This window comes from Moschus berezovskii, chromosome 13 (assembly GCF_049115385.1).
Source record: "Moschus berezovskii isolate FMDL1 chromosome 13, NW_MosBer_1.0, whole genome shotgun sequence".
NCBI classification, from domain to species: domain Eukaryota; kingdom Metazoa; phylum Chordata; class Mammalia; order Artiodactyla; family Moschidae; genus Moschus; species Moschus berezovskii.
In genome coordinates this window covers 60,320,584-60,347,981 of record NC_142472.1, presented here as the reverse complement: position 1 = coordinate 60,347,981, position 27,398 = coordinate 60,320,584, and the positions used below count along the sequence as shown (strand labels likewise).

Sequence of the window (27,398 nt, the reverse complement as noted above, 5' to 3'; positions counted from 1 at the left end):
GAATTTTAACTTTCTTCTCCTGACTGCCATGACATGTTGGTACTTGTTTTGCCGTCACTGGAGCCCAGGACAGAAGCTTCCTCACTCTGATTTCGGCTGTGCCCTACTGTCGCTGGGCTGATGCACATTTGTTGACATTTGTATACACGGCTGCCTTAGAACTGCTCTCTAATTAATGTCATTACGTCTCATCTTCTCAGTCACACCCTATCTTCATTTAATTTCTGTCTCCCACCTCTCCTACACTGGCAAACTTAGTGAATAACATTTCTATACTTGGTCTCTCCCTTCTTTCTTTTGCTCTTTCTCCACAAAGCACTGTATGTCACTTATTTTCTACCTCCATTGAAGCTGCTTTCTGCAAGGTCATTAGTAGCCTCCGTGTCCTTTAAACTAATGGACACTTCAGTAATTATCTTACTTCACTTTTCAGCACTGCTTTATAGCACTAACAACACTCTCCTTCTCAGACAAATTTCTGGGAATTTTACTCACCTGGTCTCCTCCCTCCTTCTCCAGCAGAATTTCCTTGCCTTTTCCAAAGGCTCCTTTTCTTCTCTGATATTTTTGAATATAGCCCTCCCTCTGGGTTCTGATTATTTGTGCTCAACTTGTTTTCTCAGAGAGACTGTAGAATTGAAAGCTATATGCTGGTGATACTGGAATCATTTTATCCACTCCAGATTTTAGTTTGGCCCTCCAAACATGAATGTCCAAACTACTGGACATCTCTACTTAGTGGCCTCTTGGGTGTCTCAACTTCACAAGGTCTACAGTTAAACATCCTATGTCTCCTTGTAAACAGAACTGTTACCTACCCAACTCCTTAGATGAAAAGCTTGGAAGTTTTTGGTTTTTTTTTCCTCTCCCTCATCACCCACTTTAAATCATCCCCCAGAGTCTATTTTTTTCCTTTCATAATTGTAGCCACCATCCATTCTAGGCAACCTTTGCCTGCTTACTGCTTTTGTTTCTCTCCAATTCATTTTCCATTCTGCTTCCAGAATGAGCTTCCTAAACTACAGATCTAAAGGGAACCAGCAAGCAGGTGGGGGCCTAGCTGGTTCTTTCAGATCTAGATGGAGAAAGTTAACACAAACATCAGCTATAAGCAAGGTGACAAATTCACTCAGCTGTGGTTGAACGCTAATTAATGAGAGGCAACGTGATTGTCTTGATGAATTTTAGTTTGGATACCATTTGGTGAGGCTATGGGAAACTGTAGCCAGATACAGATGCAATGCTGGACACCGCTTACAGTGCAGATGTGTCTTCTCTCCCTGAATCAGGAAGATCCCTTCGAGAAGGAAATGGCAACCCACTCCAGTATTCTTGACTAGGAAATCCCATGGACCAAGGAGCCTGGTAGGCTATAGTCCATTGGGTTGCAAGAGTCAGACACGACTTAGTGACTAAACCACCACCACCACTTAATTTAGTTTTAGAAACTCAAGCATCACTGACTCCCTAGCTGCTTGTTAACATCCTAATTATCAGTTAACACCTTCAGAGGAATTTGTACACTATCCTCTGGAAGAGAGACCCAGTAGGAAGGATGGCCTCCTGTCAGGTTATACATCTTGCATCTTGTACTCAATTTATCCTCACATATCATGCCCAGGAGGACAGTAATGGAATATTTTCATATTACAAATGTGGAAATTCTGAAAAGGAACAGAGAAAATGACTTGTCTCATGTCACAGAGCTCACTAAAGGGAGAGCAACATCTGGGCTGTTTGTCCCTGACTCTCTGAAGCTTAAGGTTTCCAATTCTGAGACTAAGCCTCCAGGAGCAAGAAATTCAGCCATGAAACCACTTTCACATGCTTCTTCACCTGGTAATTACTTTTCATAAAGACATGGGAGCTTTAAAAATATCAAAACCAGCTTCAAGAGTGGGCATGACTCAGCAGTATACAAACTAGTAAAAAAAAAAACAACTGTCATTAACTGTTTCAAAATTTTAAAAACTCACCATAAGACTGGCACTTTCAAATGTAGTCATTATTTCCAGGCCCTTGGCTATTTATACTGACAAAAATTGATTCTTTTTTAAAAAGTCATTCACAGAAATCTTCTTTCAAGTTCTTGGATTTCCATAGGAGGCAAAAGGTCATATTCTTATTCATAACAAAGCTTGAAGAGATTTAGAATTCACCTGCACTGAGATATTCCTAACTCAAATAATACATGTACCTCCTGGGAAAAGAAATGAAAGCACCTAAAATTTATTGGCCTGTGTTTTTATTCCCTACCTCCTGCCCCTTTCCCCAGAGCAAATATAACATCCTATAAAAAAAAATTACTTGAACAATTTGAAGATTTAAAAAAGAAATTAATATATAACCAATATGTGCTTAATGTAGAAAATTTGATAAATACCCAAATATTTTAAAATCCAAACCAAATCACCCTAGGATCGCAATCTGAAAATCACCATGAGGTCACAGTGAAGTGATTTTGCACGCACACACACACACACACACACACACACACACACACACAGTACCTGTATATGCTGGTAAATGCTTGTGACCATACCGCATGTACTGCTAGGAATTGCAGGCACAGTGCATGTGTATGACTACTTTCATGCCTAGGGCAGATATTGGTGATCACAGACCACCTTACCTAACTCCTGAAAAACCTGTATATGGATCAAGAAGCACCAGTTAGAACTGGATATGGAATAACTGATTGGTTCAAAATTGCAAAAGGAGTACAACAAGGCTGCGTATTGTCACCTTGCTTATTTAACTTATATGAAGAGTACATCATGTGAAATGCTGGACTGTGTGAATCACAAGCTGGAATCAAGATTGCTGGAAGAAATATCAACAACCTCAGATATGCAGATGTTAACACTCTAAAGGCAGAATGTGAAGAGGAACTAAAGAGCCTCTTGATGAGGGTGAATGACAAGAGTGAAAAAACTGGCTTAAAGCTCAACATTCAAAAAACGAAGAACATGGCAACCCAGTCACATCTCTTCATGTCAAATAGAAGGGGGAAACATGGAAACAGTGACAAATTTTATTTTCTTAGACTCCAAAATCACTGTGGACAGTTACTGTGGCCATGAAATTAAAAGACATTTGTTCCTTGTAAGGAAAGCTGTGACAAACCTAAACAGCATATTAAAAAGAGAGACATGAGTTTACCGACAAAAGTCAATATACTCAAAGCTGTGGTTTTTCCAGTAGTTGTGTTTGGATGTGAGAGCTGGACCACAAACAAGGCTGAGCACTGACGAAATGATGCTTTCAAACTGTGGTGCTGGAAAAGACTCTTCAGAGTCCCTTTAACTACAAGAAGGTTAAAGCAGTCAGTCTTAAAGGAAATCAACCCTGAATATTCACTGGAAGGACTGATGCTAAAACTGAAGCTCCAGTACTTTGGCCACCTGATCAAAGAGCTGACTCATTGGAAAAAAGCCTGATGCTAGGAAAGATTGAAGGCAAAATGAGAAGAGTGTGGCAGAGGATGACATTGTTAGATAGCATCACTGACTCAATGGACATGAATTTGATTGAGCAAACTCCAGGAGACAGTGAAAGACAGGGAAGCCTGTCATGTTGCAGTCCATGAGGTTGCAAATAGTTGGACATGACTTAGTACCTGAACAACAAATAATACTAAGCTGCCATTTTTTGAGCCATTGTTTGTCTGTTATTTAATCCTAACAATCACCTTAATGAGTTAGGTATTGTTATCCTACTTCTAATATCCTGAAGCTCTAATTTGCAGAGTTGTAAAAAGCCTTTCTAAGAACATGTGGCATTTCAAATGATATGTACAGAGTGACTTCTCAGTGCCAGACACTGTTTTAAGGGCATTATCTCATTTAGTCATCATAGAAATATTGTCAGGCCAATCTAGGATGGAGAAACAAAGATTCAGTATCTTTTTTCAGGCCATGCAGAGCTGGAAGATGGTATGCTGCTGCTGCTGCTGCTGCTAAGTCGCTTCAGTTGTGTCCGACTCTGTGTGACCCCATAGACGGCAGCCCACCAGTCTCCCCCGTCCCTGGGATTCTCCAGGCAAGAACACTGGAGTGGGTTGCCATTTCCTTCTCCAATGCATGAAAGTGAAAAGTGAAAGTGAAGTCGCTTAGTCGTGGCCAACTCTTAGCGACCCCATGGACTGCAGCCTACCAGGCTCCTCTGTCCGTGGGATTTTCCAGGCAAGACTACTGGAGTGGGGTGCCATTGCCTTCTCCGGGAAGGTGGTATACCTGGGATTAAAACCCAGATTCACAAGCTCTGTAGGTCCCTTGTCCTCCCTCATCAGCTACTGTGTTAACGTGGAAGGGGCAGAGGTGAGATTCAGCGCCATCTCTACTGATTCCAAAGTCCATGCTCTTGAACCAGAGAGGCTCCCAGATGTGGAGAGTAATCAGTAACGTTTTGCAATAACTTGTGAACTGTGTAGCATCTCATTAATGCTTAAAGTTAATCACTAAAGTATTGAAGTTTGTGATTGGTGTGTTTTTAAAATCAGAGTGAATTAGAAGTTTGTTTTATGTGGCTATCCAAATTTATAGTCAAGGCTATGGTTTTTCCAGTGGTCATGTATGGATGTGAGAGTTGGACTGTGAAGAAAGCTGATCACCAAAGAATTGATGCTTTTGAACTGTGGTGTTGGAAAAGACTCATGAGAGTCCCTTGGACTGTGAGGAGATCCAACCAGTCCATTCTAAAGGAGATCAGTCCTGGGTGTTCATTGGAAGGACTGATGCTAAAGCTGAAACTCCGATACTTTGGCCACCTCATGAGAAGAGTTGACTCACTGGAAAAGACTCTGATGTTGGGAGGGATTGTGGGCAGGAGGAGAAGAGGACGACAGAGAATGAAATGGCTGGATGGCATCACCGACTCGATGGACATGAGTTTGAGTGAACTCCGGGAGTTGGTGATGGACAGGGAGGGCTGGCGTGCTGTGATTCATGGGGTCGCAAAGAGTCGGACACGACTGAGTGACTGAACTGAACTGAACAGAAATTTCTTATCTCTATAAAAAAGAAATTTCATATTTCCATAATGTTTGTTTTTCTTGTGGTTAAAAACATATAATGTGATATCTGTCTTCTTGACAAACTTGTAAGTTTATAGTATTGCCAACTACATGCACCGTATCATAGCAGATCTCTAGATTTTATTCAGGTTGAATGACTGAAACTTCATGAACCACTGAACAGCAACTCTTCATTTCCCAATCCCCTAGCCCCTGGCAAGCACCGTTCTACTTTCTTAGAGTTGGCTACTTTAGATACCTCATGTAAGTGGAATTATACATTATTGATCCTTCTATGACTGGCTTACTTCACTTCTCTTAGCCATTCAATTATACTTCCCTTACGAGGATGTTACAAGATTTTTTTGAGCGCAAGACTCTGATAAATGTGACTTTAAAAAATCAATACATAGCATAAAATATATAACATTACATAGAATATGTGCTCAGTGAGTTATTACTAAATAGAATTTTAAAATTTAGTATTTGAAACTTTCCTATAATCCATTACACATATACATATGATTTAATGTAATCTTCATTCTTCCTTTTCCTATATGTAACACATGGTACCAAAACGAAAATTTCCTGTAAATCATAGAAGGCATGACATAGAGAGGCTATTATCTTGGATACTCTGAACACTGTATTTCTTATAAATAATTTTCTCTTGGAACTACACAAGGAAGTGGTCACTAGAGTCAGAGAATAGAGATTGGTGACCTCTTGACTTGATCATTTAAGCTTGCATGAAAAAAATTATGTGCTCATAGTCACATTTTCAAAATTCTAAATTAATATTTAAATTTATCTTCTCTAGGGCTCATACATGAATTTTCAGTTTTCTCATTGATTCTTAGTTTGATTTTACAGCTAGCTCTAACTGAGAAGGTTTGAGAATATTTGCCAGGAGCTCATTCATGTGGAGGAGTTAACCTGAAGCCTTGTTGCGATAACAAAATAAAGCTCTAGTATTATGAATTCTATTGTTTAGTCAATGGTTTTATTAGCCAGTTTTTTACTTTCAGTGAATGGGTCTTTGAGTTTGAAGTATGGTTTTGTTGGTCATAATTTTGGCTTCTTCTCTTTATTCTGAAGACAGTGCATCTCTATCTCACCCTCAAAGTGGATATATCACTTTAATTCTGAACATATATGATTGCTTTGAATTGTTAAGCTTTCTAGAAAACATGTAATATATATTTAGCCCTGTACAGTTAAGAATTAGCATAAATCTTACATCTCATGCTTTAACAAATTTGTGAGCATGACTAGTAAAAGGGAACATGGAGTGGAATTGGAGAAGGCATTGGAAAGTAAAATAAACAGGCTGTTGAAGGACAAGAAAATTATAGAGAGGTTAGATTTTAATTCCAAGTATTTTATTATGCATTGCCATCATCATGGCACAGGACTTCTCGGAGAGGCTAAAGTACAAAGTTACTCTGTCTGGGCTATTGGTGATTTCTACAGTAACTGAATATACAGTGATTATTGTTTAAAGCTAGTTTGTGTTCTTGCAGAGAACGTCTTGAAGAGTGTGAAATATTCTGGCCATCTATAACACTAGGTTGTGTGTTTGTGCCGGAGAAGGCAATGGCACCCCACTCCAGTACCCTTGCCTGGAAAATCCCATGGATGGAGGAGCCTGGTAGGTAGTCCATGGGGTCGCTAAGAGTCCAGCATGACTGAGCGGCTTCACTTTCACTTTTCACTTTCATGCATGGGAGAAGGAAATGGCAACCGTTTCCAGTGTTCTTGCCTGGAGAATCCCAGGGATGGGGGAGCCTGGTGGGCTGCTGTCTATGGGGTCAGACAGAGTCGGACACGACTGAAGTGACTTAGCAGCAGCAGCAGTGTGTTTGTGCATGTGAACACACATATATGAACAAGTTATAAATGAAGGAGAAAGAGGCTCATTTAGGAGACAAAACAACCTCCTAAAATGTTTCATAATAATTTGTCCTGTTGGGGCTGGACTCAGATTTTTTCTGGTCTTCAATAGTTACCATTAGCTTTTCAATTTTGTTTCTTTTATTCTTGTCCTTCCGTTTCAAATAAGTGGGTTTTTAATTCAGTCAATTGAATTAAATTGTCCTTCAATCCACATTTCTCCATCAAATCCACAAGGATATTAAAAGAGACTTCTCATATGTCTTGCTCTGATAAACATAAGTTTTACAGTAGTTAGAATGCAACTTTGCGTTTGCTCTTAGACTGCAAATAATAGAAAATTTGCATACCATTCAATTGACTTGAATTTTAAAGATATGTGTTATTTTAAGTAGCCCAGATTTGAAGCAGCTTTAGGGTTGGTTAATTCAGCAGTTCATTGACATAAAGGATCTGAGTTCTTTTCATCTTTATGTCCTACCATTTTTATTATACTGGCTTAGCCTTAGGATATTGTTCCTCTTGGTCACAAGGTAACTGCAGAAGTTCCAGGCATTGCACCTGGACAAAACACTCTCTACTGTAAAAGCATATCTTTTTGTGTGTCTTTTTGTTTTATACATCAGTGAAGATATCTACAGAGTAGACTTCTATCTTAAGTTTCATTGATCAGATTATACCATATACCCATCTCTAATGTAGTCACTAGCAAGGGTTTTTACCATGATTAGCCTAGAGTACTTAGCATTTACTCCTTAGCTAGGAATTAGATTATGCTTCATAAGCACTTGACCATAAGGAAGTAGGGTAGACAAATGACACAAACCAAACACAGGTATCTTCCAGGAAGGAAGATGTTACCAGTTTCTGCACAGTTCTTTCACATGTCCAGCTTTTGATTTGATCAAAGATTTATACTTGAGACACCAGGGTGCATATGGGAACATTTGCAATTAAAAAAAAAAAAGAATTAGAAGTCTTTCATAAAAGGTAGAAAAAGAAAAAAACAAAAACCCCACAAAGCAAAGGGCTCCAGTCAAACAAAAACAGACTCCTTCCAAGTGTCGAAATTCAGACTTCAGTGAGTAGAGATGAGGTCAGTCTTGGTCCTTCAAAATTTATGCCGTGTTGGAAGCTTTTTCCTTCACATACTGACCTTGTTGAGTGTAGTTACACACTGACCAGGAAGGATCAAGATTGTCCAGGGAACACTGGGCACCTCTTTGATGTCTTCTACAAATTTTGAAAGAATAATTCTACAACTAGAAAGTCAATTACTTTTTTTTTTTACTTTTGTGATAATGAAAATGAAAAAGCAGGCATCCATGTGATTTCAGTCTCTCATTGGAAGCTGAATGGTTGCTGATTGCTGGAAGCTGAATTCTATTTTATTTACCTAGTATTACTGTTGTTACTAGGAAACCATGCTTCTTAGTTTAGCATTTTATTATGAAAAATAAAATGTCCAATTATTGCAAAGGTATCTTGATGTGTGATTTAGCCTTTTATATTTAAAACCTCTACGTGTTTTTCAGAAAGTTATTTTATGGTGAATTGGTTGACACATATTTAATTTTTTTCAAAATTATTTATATTTCCCTCTTTTAAGCTGATTTGTATTTTACAGCTTAGGCAGTTTATCTGTTATTAAAAAATATTTGCAAAACTGTTTCAGAATTGAGGAAATTGTCTAGTGAGTCACTGGATGGTTTTAAGGTCATTGTTATAAATCTCTCTACTTGGTTACTATGGAGCTTTTTGCCTATAAGTCCCAAGCAAAATTCTTCAATGAAAACTGCATGGGCCCTGAAAGTTTTACTGTGTTAAGTGCAAAATTTATCTGTTCTATCTGATTTATCTAAGGCACTCGTAGGTGGCGCTAGTGTAAAGAACCTGCCAATACTGGTGAAGGATTCATAAGAGATGTGTGTTCGATACCTGAGTTGGGAAGATCCCCTGGAGTAGGAAATGGAAATCCACTCCCGTATTCTTGCTTGGAAAATCCCATGGACAGAGGAGCTTGGCGGGTTACAGTTTATAGGGTGGCAAGGAGTCAGACACTACTGAGCGACTAGCACTTTCACTTTCTTTCATCTGATTTATAGTGATGTATATTGCAGCCATGAAATTAAAAGACGCTTGCTCCTTGGAAGGAAAGTTATGACCAACCTAGATAGCATATTAAAAAGCAGAGACATTACTTTTCCAGCAAAGGTCCGTCTAGTCAAGGCTATGGTTTTTCCAGTGGTCATGTATGGATGTGAGAGTTGGACTGTGAAGAAAGCTGAGGGCCAAAGAATTGATGCTTTTGAACTGTGGTGCTGGAGAAGACTCTTGAGAGTCCCTTGGACTGCAAGGAGATCCAACCAGTCCATCCTAAAGGAGATCAGTCCTGGGTGTTCATTGGAAGTATTGATGCTGAGGCTGAAACTCCCAATACTTTGGCCACCTCATGCGAAGAACTGACTCATTGGAAAAGACCCTGATGCTGGGAGGGATTGGGGGCAGGAGGAGAAGGGGACGACAGAGGATGAGATGGCTGGATGGCATCATCGACTCGATGGACATGAGTTTGGGTAAACTCTGGGAGTTGGTGATGGACAGGGAGGCCTGGCATGCTGCGATTCATGGGGTCGCAAAGAGTTGGACACGAGTGAGCGACTGAACTGAACTGACTGATACATTACAATACAATATACCTCTGGGAAACTATTTTACAAGAATGTACGAATGTCCATATTTCTGTTGAAATTCCCTTTAATGTTGCAGCTGAATCTGTCATTTTCCAAACCTACTCCTCAGAATATTTGAAGAGTAAAATTATACTGGTACAGTAATAACAATGACAGTGATATCTTGGATTTATGTTTTTATTTCCAGAAAATTATCTCACTTGATTTCATGCTTATAATAACTCTACATAATATGTGATGAGATGCTATTATTCCCATTCTTTCCAAGTAAAAAATTGGATATTTGGACAACTTAAATGAAGTTTCCAATGTCAGACAGCTGGTAAGTGGTTGAGCTGGGATTTGAACTTAGTTTTTCTTACTCTAAGTCCAGTGCTACTACCTACTTCTATGATGCTGTGTGTTCAATGTGTGTGCTTGCTAATCTGTATTCTCTAAATTATGGGGGAATGTTTCTTGTTGTAGGATTTTATCTGAAATATTTACTTTCAATCAGTAAAAACTGTGTGTGTTCAGAGTCTCAGTTGTGTCTGACTCTTTGTGACCCCGTGGGGTATAGCCCACCAGGCTCCTCTGTCCATGGGATTCTCCAGGCAAGAATACTGGAGTGGGTTGCCATTTCCTACTCTAGGGGATCTTCCTGACCCAGACAAACCCTTGTCCCCTTCATTGCAGGTAGAGTCTTTATCTCTTACCCACATGGGCTTCCCTTCAGTAGCAACTGAAATAGATTCAGTTGAAATATTTACAGAGTGCTTAAACTTGCCAGGTTGTGTGTTCGGCTCTTGTAGTATATACATTTCACCTGTACTGTCTGTCTCAGTACTCTTAAGGGATTTTTCAATTCATTCCACCTCTACTGCTGCTGCTGCTGCTGCTAAGTCGTGTCAGTCATGTCCGACTCGGTGTGACCCCATAGACGGCAGCCCAACAGGCTCCTCTGTCCCTGGGATTCTCCAGGCAAGAACACTGGAGTGGGTTGCCATTTCCTTCTCCAATGCATGAGAGTGAAAAGTGAAAGTGAAGTCGCTCAGTCGTGCCAGACTCTTAGTGACCCCATGGACTGTAGTCTACCAGGCTCCTCTGTCCATGGGATTCTCTAGGCAAGAGTACTGGAGTGGTTTGCCATTGCCTTCTCTGATTCCACCTCTAGGATTCTGTAATTATTGGGTGTCTGACTTGTAGAAGACACATCTTTGTAGAAGCTCTAACTTCTGTGGATGATGTAGTTAGTTAAGCTTCAGCGTTTATTCTGTTTAAAAGTTAGGGCAGCTGCTGCTGCTGCTGCTAAGTTGCTTCAGTCATGTCCGACTCTATGCGACCCCATAGATGGCAGCCGCCAGGCTCCCCCGTCCCTGGGATTCTCCAGGCAAGAACACTGGAGTGGGTTGCCATGTCCTTCTCGCAGCAGCTCTAAATTAAAAAAAAAAATTTTTTTGATTGTCTTTTTCTTTTTTGACTGTGCTAAGTCTTCGTTGCTGCTCAGGCTTTTCTCTAGTTGGGGCCAGCAGGGGTTATCTTTGTTTCATTGTGCGAGGTTCTGGTTGCAGTGACTTTTCTTGTTGTGGAACATGGGCTGTAGGGCACATGAGCTTCAGTAGTCAAGGCTCCTGAGCTCTAGCGTACAGGCCCAATAGTTGTGGCCCATGAGCTTAGTTGCTCCATGTCATGTGGGATCTTCCCATACCAGGGACTAAACCTCTGTCTCCTGCATTTACCATTGAGCCACCAGGGAAACCCTAAATTTTATCATTTAAATGACCTTTTTGGAGAATTCCATTAAGATTTATACATAGACTTTTTTTCTATAAACTTGCATTTTCAGTTCTTTAATTCAAATCCTTAATTTCTGTGTTTTGAAATTTATTAATCATTTAAACATCATCTGGTTACAATGAAGTTACAGTGGCATTGGACACTTATGTGCCAGTCTGTGAATAAAGATCTGGTATCAGGGCTTGGATTTGTTTGTCTGGCTTTTGTTTGCCTTTTTATATTGAAAGAAGCATTGGTTTTTCAAAATATAAACAACAGCGGTGTCTCTTCCAAGAGGTTAAGGCAATTGCTTTTGATTAAGACACTTTTTTCTAGCCTATCAGTATATGTGTTGTCATAGAAGAACACTAAAATCTGGAAGATATATTTAAAATTTGAATTTGGTCCCTGGCTGCTGGGCCACTGAAGTATGAAGAACAGAGTCAGGGATTCAGAACCTTTAGTATTAGGAAATGTAGGCAGCAGAATTGAAAATATTAAAGGACAGTTTTTCAGCAGGTGTATGTATGTGTGTAATGGATTACACATATTATGATTTGACTCCCTATAAATAGATCACATAGGAGATGGATATCTGTAAGAAAACCATAAAACATGTGGCATTGATTCTGGGACTTGGTTGTGGTCAGAAGCCGAAAGGGCTTTGAGGAAAATGTCAGTAGGATCCACCAGTGTGTTGAGAAAAGTGTCAGCAGACGCCTAAAGAGGTCAGTTGGGATGATGGTGGCAGAATCTTCACATCACATTCTTTCCCAAACTGCTTAAATCCAATAAAAGAAAATTACTTAGATTAAGGCTGCTTTTCAGTGAATAAGAGCAAAAATAATGTTACTTTTTGGGTTTTGAGTAAAAATAGCCCACCTTCACTGCATTTCTCATTTTGCTAGCAATTCTTATCTTTTCAAAATAGTGTTTCTTATGTGATCCTATTTTATACCTTAAACAGCCTACTGAAGTAAGCAGATCAGCTATTGCTGTCTGATCTCATTTTAAGATAAGCAGATCAAGAGGTTGAATAAGAAATACAAGTCACCCAGTTCTCTAAGGGGAAAGGCAGTACTAGATCGCGTTCTCCTTAGTCATGATCCCATAGAGGAGGGTTTCCTGTAGTGGGTGGTAATTTAACACTTGCTACCATTTGCACAAGGGCAGGGGTAGTTCAAGGGGCTGGAGAACAAGAGATAGGCTCAGCAGGTTCCATCTGACTGCCTCTTGACATTCCTCTTTCAGAACACACATTATGGGAGAAAACAGAATGTTGTGATTGTATTTTGTTTTTCTTTCCTGTCTTAGCTCTTTGTATTCTGAGTATAATTCCAAGTAAATATTTCAGGTTCTGGAAGGTTGGGTTTTGCTCCAAGAACTTTAATATTTGATGAGCCTGGAAACTGAGAATCTGATAAGAAGCATACAATACAAGTTGCTATTAGATTGCTTTTATACTGTTTCTCTAAAATTCATGTTTAGAGGTGAATCCTAGATACAACTGACTGTCCAATTATATGTGATTCTTTCTAAATAGGAAGAACCCACAAAGGAGGAGAGGAATAATTTGTGGATGAGTCTTCAAAGCAGGTACCATTTGCAGGGCACCTGTTTCTTTACAGATAGCTGTAAGAAGACAGATTTTTTTCTTTTTTAAAAAAATTCTATTGAAGTTTAGTTGATTTACAATGTTGTTTTAATTTCTGCTGTATAGCAAAGTGACTCAGTTAAACACATGCACAAACACACACATTTTTTTTCATATTATCTTCCATTGTGGTTTATCACAAGATATTGAATATAGTTCCATGTGTTATACAGTAGACCTTGGACCTTGTTGTTTATCCATCCTATACATACTAGTTTGCATTAGCTAATCCCAAACTTCCAGTCCCTCCCTCCCCTAACCCCTACTTCCCCTTGGCAATGACAAATCTATACTCTTTGTCTGTGAGTTTGTTTCTGTTTCATAGATATGTTGTATTTTAGATTCCACATATAAGTGATATCATATGGTATTTGTTTTTCTTTAAATTCATTTATTATAATAATCTCTAGCTTCATCCATGTTGCTGCAAGTGGCATTATTTCATTCTTTTTGTGACTGAATAGTATTTCAATTTATATGTACCATATCTTCTTTTCCCATCCATCTGTTGATGCACAGTTTGTTTCCATGTCATGGCTATTGTAAATAGTGTTGCTGTGAACAGAGGTGTGCATGTAATTTTTGAATTATAATTTTGTGTGGGTATATGCCCAGGAGTGGGGTTACTGGATCATATGGTAACTCTATTTTTAGCATTTTAAGGAATTGCCATACTGTTCTCCATAATGGCTGTATCAACTCTCATTCCCACTAATAGTGTTAGAGTGTTCCCTTTTCTCCACACCCTCTCCAGCATTTGTTATTTGTAGGCATTTTAATGATGGCTGTTCTGAGTGGAGCTTCCCTGGTGGCTCAGACGGTAAAGCAATGCAGGAGACCCGGGTTCAATCCCTGGGTCGGGAAGATCTCCTGTAGAAGGAAATTGCAACCCACTCCAGTATTCTTGCCTGGAAAATCCCATGGATAGAGGAACCTGGTAGGCTACAGTCCATGGGGTCGCAAAGAGTCAGACATGACTGAGTGACTTCAGTTCACTTCACTTCATTCTGAGTGGTGTGAGGTGGTACCTCACTGTAGTTTTGATTTGCATCTTTTAAATTAGCTATGATGAACATCTTTTCATGTGTCTACTTGCCATCTCTATGTCTCCTTTGGCGAATGTCTATTTAGTTCTGCCCATTTTTTGATTGGGTTGTATGTTTTGTCGTTGTTATTGAGTTCTATGAGCTATTTGTATATTTTGGAAATTAAGCCCTTTTCTGTCACATCATTTGCAAATACTTTCCCCAGCCCATAGGCTGTCTTTTTGTTTTGTTTATGGCTTCCTTTGCTCTACAGAAACTTGTAAGTCTGATTGGATCCCATTTGTTTATTTTTGTTTTTATTTCTATTGCCTTGGGAGACTGACTTAAGAAAACATTGCTATAATTTATGTCAGAGAATGTTTTGCCTATGTTCTCTTCTAGGAATTTTATGGTGTCCTGTCTTATATTTAAGTCTTTAAGCCATTTTGAATTTATTTTGTGTATGCTGTGATGGTATGTTCTAACTTCATTGATTTACATGGGGCTGTTCAAATTTCCCAGCGTCACTTGCTGAAGAGACTGTCTTTTCCCCATTGTATCAGACTATATTTTAAACCTCTGAAGTGATGAAAATATAGTAATAATTATCCAAGATTTTTCAGTTCAGTTCAGTCGCTCAGTCATGTCCAACTCATGGCGACCCCATGGACTGCAGCACACCAGGCCTACCTGTCTATCACCAATTCCTGGAGTTTACCAAACTCATGTCAATCAAGTCCGTGATGCCATCCAACCATCTGATCCTCTGTCGTCCCCTTCTCCTCCCTCCTTCAATCTTTCCCAGCATCAGAGTCTTTTCAAATGAGTCAGTTCTTTGCATCAGGTGGCCAAAATATTGGAGTTTCAGCTTCAGCATCAGTCTTTCCAGTGAATATTCAGTCCAACTCTCACATCCATACATGACTACTGGAAAAACCATAGTCTTGACTAGACAGACCTCTGTTGGCAAAGTAATGTCTCTGCTTTTTAATATGCTGTCTAAGTTGGTCATAACTTTTCTTCCAAGGAGTAAGCGTCTTTTAATTTCATGGCTGCAGTCAGCATCTGCAGTGATTTTGGAGCCCTAAAAAATAAAGTCTGTCACTGTTTCCACTGTTTCCCCATCTACTTGCCATGGTGTGATGGGACCAGATGTCAATAACCTCAGATATGCAGATGACACTACCCTTATGGCAGAAAGTGAAGAGGAACTCAAAAGCCTCTTGATGAAAGTGAAAGAGGAGAGTGAAAATGTTGGCTTGAAGCTCAACATTCAGAAAACGAAGATCATGGCATCTGGTCCCATCACTTCATGGGAAATAGATGGGAAAACAGTGGAAACAGTGTCAGACTTTATTTTTTTGGGCTCCAAAATCACTGCAGATGCTGATTGTAGCCATGAAATTAAAAGATGCTTGCTCCTTGGAAGGAAAGTTATAACCAACCTAGATAGTAAATTAAAAAGCAGAGACATTACTTTGCCAACCAAGGTCCGTCTAGTCAAGGCTATGGTTTTTCCCGTGGTCACGTATGGATGTGAGTTGGACTGTGAAGAAAGCTGATTGCCGAAGAATTGATGCTTTTGAACTGTGGTGTTGGAGAAGACTCTTGAGAGTCCCTTGGACTGCAAGGAGATCCAAGCAGTCCATTCTAAAGGAGATCAATCCTGGGTGTTCATTGGAAGGACTGATGCTAAAGCTGAAACTCCAACACTTTGGCCACCTCATGCGACGAGTTGACTCACTGGAAAAGACTCCAATGCTGGGAAGCATTGGGGTCAGGAGAAGGGGACGACAGAGAATGAGATGGCTGGATGGCATCACCGACTCGATGGACATGAGTTTGAGTGAACTCTGGGAGTTGGTGATGGACAGGGAGGTCCGGCGCGCTGTGATTCATGGGGTCGCAAAGAGTCGGACACGACTGAGCACCTGAACTGAACTGAACTGAACTGATGGGACCAGATGCCATGATTTTAGTTTTTGAAATGTTGAGTTTTAAGCCAACTTTTTCACTCTCTTCTTTCACTTTCATCAATGAAACATACTGAGAAGTCTGAAATAAGGAAGGGGCTTTGGATCATCAAAAAACTACAAGTTTCTGAACTATAGTAATCTCTTTAGTTTTCTCTTTTACCAGAGGATTGGGCCACTACCTCTCCACCCTCCTAACTTCCTATAACATGCCTATCCTGAGTGTTTCTTCCATTAACATTGGTACCACCTATGGAATTACTTATATCATTTGAATAATCAAAATCGAATCATGAATCACATGCCTGGCAGCCTTCTGTCTTTAGCAGTAGCACCAGCAGAGCTGGTGAGCAGAACTCTGGCCTCAGAGCAAAGGAGATGCAGCAGAAATAGTTACATAGGCCTTGGAAGGGAATCGGCATGAAATGATGGCATCTGTGAGAGAGCACTTTGTAAACTATAAAATGTTCTGTGAATATGAGGCTTTACATAAATCGGTCTCAAGAAATTGTCCTTAGAGTTAAGGCACTGTCTATATCTTCTGGAGCCATTGCTTACACATGCTGACATTGCAGTGAAGATCAAATGTGAAGGCAGTCACCATCAGTGATAACTATATTAAGTGAATTAAGCTAGTTACATTTGCTGGAAAGCACTGAAGGACAATGTGCTATTCTCAACATGATATTATTTGTTTAAGTAAAAAGGCAAAAGGAGAAGGGGGCAGCAGAGAGTCAGATGATTGGATGGCATCACCGAATCAATGGACACGAATTTGAGCAAACTCTGGATAATAATGAAGGACAGAGGAGCCTGGTGTGCTGCAGTCCACAGAACCACAAAGAGCTGACTTAGCGACTGAACAATAAAAAAGTCTAAAGTACCTCAATCACAAGGGAAATTTATGGAACTGTTTGCTTACCAATCTTTTACAGAAGGAAAAAAAAAAACTAAGATGCAGAATGTATACCAGCCTTTCATCTCCCACTCCCTGGTCCCTTTGGATGGACCTACTGTCTCTGTGACCATGCTCCCCGCTGGCTGCAGGTATTGGATCGGGGTGAACCCCTTGCTCAAGATTGGTCGACTCATTGCTTGCCAATGACCAGAGACATGAGTGGATGGTCTGGCCTGAAAAGATGAGCTGCGACCATCTGATATTCTTTGGACAGGGAACCAACAAATCCAGAAGAGTCACTAACTTAAGGATCTATAGGCTTAAAGAGGAAGCTGCCCATTATGGTCATGTTTAAGATGGATAGAGAAGCTGAACAATACAAAGGAGAATGCCAGAGGTGTTCTAAGATGCACAGAAATGGTGAGAGAAATGAAGATAAGAAAGTGACTGCTGGGACTTTGGTGGTGGTCCAAAGGCTAAGACTTGTGCTCCCAGTGCAGGGGTCACTGTTCAATCCCTGGTCAGGGAACTAGATTCCCACATGCTGCAACTAAGAGTTCACATGCAAGGCAACTAAAGATCCTGCATTTTGCAATGAAGATCGAAGATCCTGCTGCCACAGCTGAGACCTGGAATACCCACATAAATAAGTAAATAAAAATGAAAAAAAAAAAAGAAAGTTACCTTGTCGTCAACCCATCCTCTGGCCTCTGGTTGGGTGATTTTTCTTGGTTTCCTGTGATATTTCACTGAATTTAAAATAAATTCTCTTCCTTTCTTAAGATAGATGGAGTGATTTTTTAATTTGTAATAGTGTTAAGTGAAAGAGAAAGCTTATTGCTGGAGATTATCTGCCTAGTAATTGGATCCAAAATCAGGCCTACATGACCTTTCAGATTTTCCTATCTCAAAGCTCCTTATTTTCTCCCAAGAAACTTTTTCAGCATTTTCTAGGATCCTTCTGAAGGCCTCAAAGAATAGGTCAGATTTTGTGGATTCCAAGCACTATGACATCCCCTTAATAGAGAGAGCTCAGAGCAACCTTCAAATTAAACCATGTAGGCAGTCACCTACTTTGTTAATGAACATTGCTGTTTCATTGGTTTTAAGGTAAGTATAATTTAGATCAATGCCTTGAAGAAACACTGTAAAATTATCACTTGGAGAGCCTCTCATTCTCTTTCAAGAGCAGCCTGTATCTTCACTGTAACAAGTGTGCTTTATCTAGAGAGACTGTGCCTGCAGTAACTATTCATGTATAACATCGTAGGCTCCTGTATCACTTTTGTTGTAATGTAATCCAGCTTGTATTTATTCTGCTTTACAATTAACCTGGGGAAACAAAGAGCAGTTGAACTATTGGAATGAATTAAGCTTTTAAGAATTTTTTATCTTAAGAAATTTATTCTGAAATATACTTCTTTAGAGTTCTGATGTATTTGAATCAAAGATTTGAGAATACTAAAGTCATTGTCAGTTATCATCAGGGAATGCATTTAGAAATATTTTTCAGTTGGGTGATCACAAAAGAAATTTGACATACATTTAAAAAGCTGTCAGTTTATCATTTTGTAGTTATAACCAAGGATAAAATACATCCTAATTTTAAATGGCTGAGTTTGTTATAGAAATCAATTTTGTCACTGTCTTTTGGGTATTGCAAATACAAAGACTGTATTAAAGTCAAGGATTTATATAATCCTTCTAGAATTCTAGGATAAACCAGATTTGTGAATTTGTATGACACAAACATTAGATAGAGAGGGAGGAACAAGATGGCGGAGGAATAGGACAGTGAGACCACTCTCTCCCCCCACAAATTCATCAAAAGAACATTTGAACGCGGAGTAAAGTCCACAAAACAACTTCTGAATGCTGGCAGAGGACATCAGGCACCCAGAAAAGCAGCCCATTGTCTTCGAAAGGAGGTAGGAAAAAACATAAAAGATAAAAAGAGAGGCAAAAGAGGTAAGGACGGAGCTCCGTCTTGGGAAGGGAGGCTTTAAAAAGAGAGAAGTTTCCAAACACCAGGAAACACTCTTACTGATGAATCTGTGGCGAGCCTTGGAACCTCAGAGGGCCACATAACCGGGAGGAAAAAGAAAGAAACAATTAAAACACACAGATTACCCACCAAACGGTAACTCCCAGCGGAGAAGCAGCGCAGATGCCTGCATACGCCATTAGCAAGCGGGGGCTGGGCAGGGAGGAGCCGGCTGAACTGCTTAGAGAGAGGACTGGGCTTGAATGCCGCAAGGGCAATCTGAGAGAACTGGGGATAGCAAAGCAGACTGTGGGATAGCTTCTCTGCGAAAAGGCGGAAAGCTCTAACCTAAGACTCCGCCAGCCCCGCTCACAGAACAAAGGGATGAGCAGAGCGAGCTGGCTGAAGTCGGAGAATCCCCCATTCCCCGCTGAGACAGGCAGGGAGGTCAGCCAGAACCGGAGGGGGCAACCGTGGCCCCAGAAAGGCATCCGAACAAACTGCAGGCAGGCTTGTTGCTAATCAAGACTTCTTGGGCTTGGGCCGGTCGATATCCGCCTGAGAAGATGTGCCCGTTGTACACCCAGAAAACCAAGCGGCAGGGACCGGGGAGGCAATAAGTCACAGTGACCGCACTCGCCAAACACCTGGTCACCTGAGCTGCTCGGACCGGGGAAGGCACAAAACGCAGGCCCAGCCAAGTCTGCGCCTTTGTGGAGTACCCGAGAAACTGAACTTGAGCCACTCAGACCTGGGAAGTGCATACAACCCAGCGCCGGCCTTGGACAGTTCCTGGCAGAGCAACCTAGAGCCTGTGCAGTGTAGACTGGGACAACACACGCACTGTGAGTGGGGGGAAAACCCAGTGTGGCCGAGATGCTACGAGCACTCCCCACAGACGCCAGAGATATTTGTCTGCAGCATTCCTCCCTTCCCAGAACAGGACTGAACAACTGAGCCTGAAAAAGTGTCCACCCGCCCCCTAATAACGGGGTGGAAATTAGACACTGTAGAGACCAGCAAACAGAAGCTAAAACAGAGGAAACCACCTTGGAAATGACAGATAGACTAGTCTAGAGGCTACTCCAATAATAAGACCAAAAACCAGAGTCAAGAGGCTTAGGCCCGAATCCTGAGAACACCAGAGAACTCCTGACTCCAGGGAACATTAATCGATAGGAGCTCATCAAACGCCTCCATACCTACACTAAAACCAAGCACCACCCAAGGGTCAACAAGTTCCAGAGCAAGACATACCACGCAAATTCTCTAGCAACACAGGATAATAGCCCTGAGCTTCAATATATAGGCTGCCCAAAGTCACTCCAAACGCACTGACATCTCATAACACATTACTGGACACTTCACTGCACTCCAGAGAGAAGAAATCCAGCTCCACCCACCAGAACACCAACACAAGCTTCCCTAACCAGGGAACCTTGACAAGTCACCCATCCAACCCCACACACAGCGAGGAAACTACATAACAAAGAGAACTCCACAAACTGCCAGAAGAGGGAAAGGCCACCCCAAGCAAAGCAATATAAGCAAGATGAAGAGACAGAGAAATACCCAGCAAGTAAAGGAACAAGATAAATGCCCACCAACACAAACAAAAGAGGAAGATGTAGGGAATCTACCTGATAAAGAATTTCGAATTTTGGTGGTGAAAATGATTCAAAATCTTGAAAGCAAAATGGAGTTACAGATAAATAACCTGGAGAAAAGGATTGAGAATATGGAAGAAAGGTTTAATAAGGACTTAGAGGAAATAAAAAAGAGTCAATATACAATGAATAATGCAATAGATGAGATCAGAAACACTCTGGAGGGAACAAACAGTAGAATAACAGAGGCAGAAGACAGGATAAGTGAGCTAGAAGATAGAATTGTAGGAATAAATGAAACAGAGAGGGAAAAAGAAAAACGAATTAAAAGAAATGTGGACAATATTAGAGACCTCTGGGACAATGTTAAACGCTCCAACATTCGAATCATAGGAGTCCCAGAAGAAGAAGACTTGAGGAGATAATAGTTGAAAACTTCCTTAAAATTGGGAAAGAAATAATCACCCAAGTCCAAGAAACCCAGAGAGTCCCTAACAGGATAAACCCAAGGCGAAATACTCCAAGACACATATTAATCAAATTAACAAAGATCAAACACAAAGAACAAATATTAAAAGCAGCAAGGGAAAAGCAACAAATAACACATAAGGGGATTCCCATAAGGATAACAGCTGATCTTTCAACAGAAACTCTTCAGGCCAGGAGGGAATGGCAAGACATACTTAAAGTGATGAAAGAAAATAACCTACAGCCCAGATTACTGTACCCAGCAAGGATCTCATTCAAATATGAAGGAGAAATCAAAAGCTTTACAGACAAGCAAAAGCTGAGAGAATTCAGCATCACCAAACCAGCTCTCCAACAAATGCTAAGGGATCTTCTCTAGACAGGAAACACAGAAAGGGTGTATAAACTCGAACCCAAAGCAATAAAGAAAATGGCAACGGGATCATACTTATCAATAATTACCTCAAATGTAAATGGGTTGAATGCCCTAACCAAAAGACAAAGGCTGGCTGAATGGATACAAAAACAAGAACCCCATATATGTTGTCTACAAGAGACCCACCTCAAAACGATGGACACATACAGACTGAAAGTGAAGGGCTGGAAAAAGATATTCCATGCAAATAGAGACCAAAAGAAAGCAGGATTAGCAATACTCATATCAGATAAAATAGATTTTAAAACAAAGGCTGTGCAAAGAGACAAAGAAGGAAACTACATAATGATCAAAGGATCAATCCAAGAAGAGGATATAACAATTATAAATATTTATGCACCCAACATAGGAGCACTGCAATATGTAAGACAATTACTAACAAGTATGAAAGGGGAAATTAACAACAATGCAATAACAGTGGGAGATTTTAATACCCCACTAACATCTATGGATAGATCAACTAAACAAAAAATTAACAAGGCAACAGAAACTTTAAATGATACAATAGACCAGTTAGACCTAATAGATCTCTATAGGACATTTCACCCCAAAACAATGAATTTCACCTTTTTCTCAAGCACACACGGAACCTTTTCCAGGATAGATCACATCCTGGACCATAAATCTAGCCTTGGTAAATTCAAAAAAATTGAAATCATTCCAAGCATCTTTTCTGACCACAATGCAGTAAGATTAGGTCTCAATTATGGGAGAAAAACCATTAAAAATGCCAACATTTGGAGGCTGAACAACACACTGCTGAATAATGAACAAATCATAGAAGAAATCAAAAGAGAAATCAAAATATGCATAGAAATGAATGAAAATGAAAACACAACAACCCAAAACCTCTGGGACACTGTAAAAGCAGTGCTAAGGGAGAAGTTCATAGCAATACAGGCACATCTCAAGAAACAAGAAAAAAAAGTCAACTAAATAACCTAACTCTACATCTAAAGAAACTAGAAAAGGAAGAAATGAAGAACCCCAGGGTTAGTAGAAGGAAAGAAATCGTAAAAATTAGGGCAGAGATAAATGCAAAAGAAACAGAAGAGACCATAGCAAAAATCAACAAAGCCAAAAGCTGATTCTTTGAGAAGGTAAATAAAATTGACAAACCACTATCCAGACTCATCAAGAAACAAAGGGAGAAGAACCAAATCATAAAATAAGAAATGAAAATGGAGAGATCACAACCGACAACACAGAAATACAAAGGATTATTAGAGAATACTATCAGCAATTATATAGCAATAAAATGAATAACCTGGAAGAAATGGACAAATTCCTAGAAAAGTACACCTTTCCAAAACTGAACCAGGAAGAAATAGAAAATCTGAATAGAACCATCACAAGCACGGAAATAGAGGCTGTAATCAGAAATCTTCCAGCAAACAAAAGCCCAGGTCCAGACAGCTTCACAGCTGAATTCTACCAAAAATTTAGAGAAGAGCTAACACCTATTCTACTCAAACTCTTCCAGAAAATTGCTGAGGAAGGGAAACTTCCAAACTCATTCTATGAGGCCACCATCACCCTAATCCCAAAACCTGGTAAAGATCCCACAAAAAAAAAACTACAGGCCAATATCACTGATGAACATAGATGCAAAAATCCTTAACAAAATTCTAGCAATCAGAATCCAACAACACATTAAGAAGATCATACATCATGACCAAGTGGGCTTTATCCCAGGAATGCATGGATTCTTCAATATCCACAAATCAATCAATGTAATACACCACATTAACAAACTGAAACATAAAAATCATATGATTATCTCAATAGATGCAGAGAAAGCCTTCGACAAAATTCAACATTCATTTATGATAAAAACCCTCCAGAAAGTGGGAATAGAAGGGGCATATCTCAACATAATAAAAGCTATATATGACAAACCCACAGCAAACATTATCCTCAACGGTGAAAAACTGAAAGCATTTCCCCTAAAGTCAGGAACAAGACAAGGGTGCCCACTCTCACCACTACTATTCAACATAGTTCTGGAAGTTTTGGCCACAGCAATCAGAGCAGAAAAAGACATAAAAGGAATCCAAATTGGAAAAGAAGAAGTAAAACTTTCACTGTTCGCTGATGACATGATCCTCTACACAGAAAACCCTAAAGACTCTACCAGAAAACTACTAGAGCTAATCAATGAATACAGTAAAGTTGCAGGATATAAAATCAACACACAGAAATCACTTGCATTCCTGTACATTAATAATGAGAAAATAGAAAGTGAAATTAAGGAAACTATTCCGTTCACTGTTGCAACAAAAAGAATTAAATACTTAGGAATATATCTACCTAAGGAAACAAAAGATTTGTACATAGAAAATTATAAAACACTAGTGAAGATAATCAAAGAGGACACTAATAGATGGAGAAATATACCGTGTTCATGCATTGGAAGAATAAATATTGTAAAAATGAGTATACTACCCAAAGTAATTTATACATTCAATGCAATTCCTATCAAGCTACCAACGATATTTTTCACAGAACTAGAACAAATAATTTCACAATTTATATGGAAATACAAAAAACCTCTAATAGCCAAAGCAATCTTGAGGAAGAAAAATGGAACTGGGGGAATCAACCTGCCGGACTTCAGGCTCTACTACAAAGCCACAGTCATCAAGACAGTATGGTACTGGCATAAAGACAGAAATCTAGATCAATGGAACAAAATAGAAAGCCCAGAGTTAAATCCACGCACCTATGGACACCTTATCTTTGACAAAGGAGGCAAGAATATAAAATGGAGAAAAGACAGTCTCTTTAACAAGTGGTGCTGGGAAAACTGGTCAGCCACTTGTAACAGAATAAAACTAGAACACTTCCTAACACCATACACCAAAATAAACTCAAAATGGATTAGAGAGCGAAATGTAAGACCAGAAACTATAAAACTCCTAGAGGAGAATGTAGGCAAAAGACTTTCTGACATAAATCACAGCAGGATCCTCCAAGACCCACCTCCCAGAATTTTGGAAATAAAAGCAAAAGTAAACAAATGGGACCTAATTAAAATCAAAAGCTTCTGCACAACAAAGGAAACTATAAGCAAGGTGAAAAGACAGCCTTCAAAATGGGAGAAGATAATAGCAAATGAAGCAACTGATAAAGGATTAATCTCCAAAATATACAAGCAGCTCCTGCAGTTCAATTCTAGAAAAATAAATGACCCCATCAAAAAATGGGCCAAAGAACTAAACAGACATTTCTCCAAAGAAGACATACAGATGGCTAACAAACACATGAAAAAATGCTCAAATCCCTCATAATCAGAGAAATGCAACTCAAAATCACAATGAGATACCATTTCACACCAGTCAGAATGGCTGCTATCCAAAAGTCTACATGCAATAAATGCTGGAGAGGGTGTGGAGAGAAGGGAACCCTCTTACACTGTTGGTGGGGATGCAAACTGGTACAGCCACTATGGAGAACAGTGTGGAGATTCCTCAAAAAACTGGAAATAGAACTGCCATATGATCCAGCAATCACACTCCTGGGCATACACACCGAGGAAACCAGAATTGAAAGAGACACATGTACTCCAATGTTCATTGCAGCACTATTTATAATGGCCAGGACATGGAAGCAACCTAGATGTCCATCTGCAGACGAATGGATAAGAAAGCTTTGGTACATATACACAATGGAGTATTACTCAGCCATTAAAAAAAATGCATTTGAACCAGTTCTAATGAGGTGGATGAAACTAGAGCCTATTATACAGAGTGAAGTAAGCCAGAAAGAAAAACACCAATACAATATACTAACGCATATATATGGAATTTAGAAAGATGCAAATGAGAACCCTGTATACGAGACAGCAAAAGAGACACAGATGTATAGAACAGTCTTTGGGACTCTGTGGGAGAGGGTGAGGGTGGGATGGTTTGGGAGAATGGCATTGAAACATGTATATTATCATATGTGAAACGAATCGCCAGTTCAGGGTTGATGCATGATACAGGATGATCGGGGCTGGTATGCGGGGATGACCCAGAGGGAGGATAAGGGGAGGAGGGAGGTGGGAGGGGGGTTCGGGAGGGGGAACACATGTACACCCGGGGCGGATTCATGTCAATGTATGGCAAAACCAACCAATATAATATTGTAAACTAATTAGCCTCCAATAAAAATAAAAATTAAAGAAAAATATATAAATATATATAAAAAAGAAAAACATTAGATATGTGACTATGGAGTTTGTAGATGATTGGTAGGATTGTTCTAAGTCCATACTCACCTCCCATATCTTTCCATCCATCATTCTGAAAATGAAATGGTCTATGACTGTCATCTATTGTGTAAGAATGATTTAGGAATCATAGTGACTGCATTCTCCAGTGTGTACATGGGGAGTTTCTTCTTGGATATTTAAAAGCATTAAAGTTCAATATAGTAAATGTAATTTTATCTGAATTAAAAAAAAGAAAAAGAAACAGAAGCAAAACTTAAGAATTTTCTCTACTTCAGATAAATGTTTTCTCTTCTTCCTAAGAAGTTGTACTGTTTCCTCGAGGTTCATCTGGCCTCTGGTTCAAGATACAGGTCTAAATATTCCTCTATTCACATCTCTCAGTAAATTGCACAGAGATGCTAATTAAAATACATAAAAGGGAATAGAGTCATGATTACCTGTGAAGAAGGTGATGTAGGCTGGGGCATCAAAATACTAAGCAATATGGTAGAGAATTTCTGGAAGAGTGAAAATAATGGGATTATTATGAGAAATAAACTAGACAGGAGGGCATTTCGTCTCACACATGCCCTGAAGTCTTTGGTGGAGAGTTATCCCTTGTAAGGAAGAATGGTTCCTCACTGAGAGCCTTGGAAACAAGCATACAGACAGAATGAAAGGTGCTGGGAAGGACCCACTGAAATGATGAGTGGAACAGGTGTGCTAGTCGTCCCTCTTCCATCCTGTCTACTTTCCTCCATCATCAGTATGCAGAGTTCCTGGTCTCATGTGTTTATCTTCAGACTAAATTCAAAGAACTGTACATTAAAGAAATTAATTGCTCTGTTGAGGTGTAGGATTGGTGTTGGCACAAAGGATGTAGCCCTTACCATTTTAGCTTGATCAGAGAGGCTGGGGGTTGGGTGTGGTCCAAGTATAAGTGTCTGTTCTATCTCCAAGCACTTCCATGAAAGACTTGCTTGCAGCCAGCCTCCCATTAAAGGAAACAGACCTTTGTACTTGCAGAGATATGCCATTCCAACTACCTTCATTCATAAATATGAATGGATGTCTCAGAACTGTCAGATATTTGGGAAAATAAATAGCACAAGAAGAAGCAGGAAAAACAAGTGTCCTAAAAAGAAACTGATGAATTTTGGACAGCAAATAATTTTAAAAATCATTTACTTGATAATTATTTAACAGATGTTTCCTAAATATCCAATGTGTTCCAGAAACTGTTATAGGCACTTGGGCATATCAATGAATGAAACAAAGATCTCCACTTTATGGAGCTTACATTCTAACAGGATAATTTATGTATAATATAGTTTATTAAAAATAAATAATAAACAGAATATGTAATGCGTGTAAGATGGAAAAGATGCAAATAGAACACATAAAATAGTGTAAAAGGGGTAAAAGGATTGTGTGGGGCAGAGTGAGTTGTGGTTTTAAATAGAGTAGTTAGAGCAGGCATTATTGGGAAGATGCCATTTGAGCAAAGACTTGAAACTAGTAAGAGAATCAGCCAACATTACAGAGCTTTTTAGGAGGAGGGGACAGTCAGTGCAAAGACCCTAACACAGGAGTTCATCTAGTATCCTTTCAGATAAGCAAGGATGCTTCACTTCTGGTTGCAGCAAAGGATTGAGGCAGAGTAATGTGTCAATCACAATAAACTGTGGAACATTCTGAAAGAGATGGGAATCCCAGACCACCTGACATGCCTCTTGAGAAACCTGTATGCAGGTCAGGAAGCAACAGTTAGAACTGGACATGGAACAACAGACTGGTTCC

General features: G+C 39.7%; 1 long non-coding RNA gene across 3 annotated transcripts in view; it reads left to right on the top strand.

Moving 5' to 3' along the window:
• The window catches only part of LOC148775851 (uncharacterized), a 515,606-nt gene that overhangs the window by 67,016 nt on the left and 421,192 nt on the right, over positions 1-27,398 (top strand). For 2 of the 3 annotated variants that reach the window (XR_016038890.1, XR_016038888.1), the window contains exons 4-5: positions 6,538-6,665; positions 9,788-9,922. The exons of the other annotated variant lie outside the window; for it this stretch is intronic. This is a non-coding gene — a long non-coding RNA (uncharacterized LOC148775851). The remainder of the gene's footprint in view (positions 1-6,537; positions 6,666-9,787; positions 9,923-27,398) is intronic. 3 annotated transcript variants of the gene reach the window in all.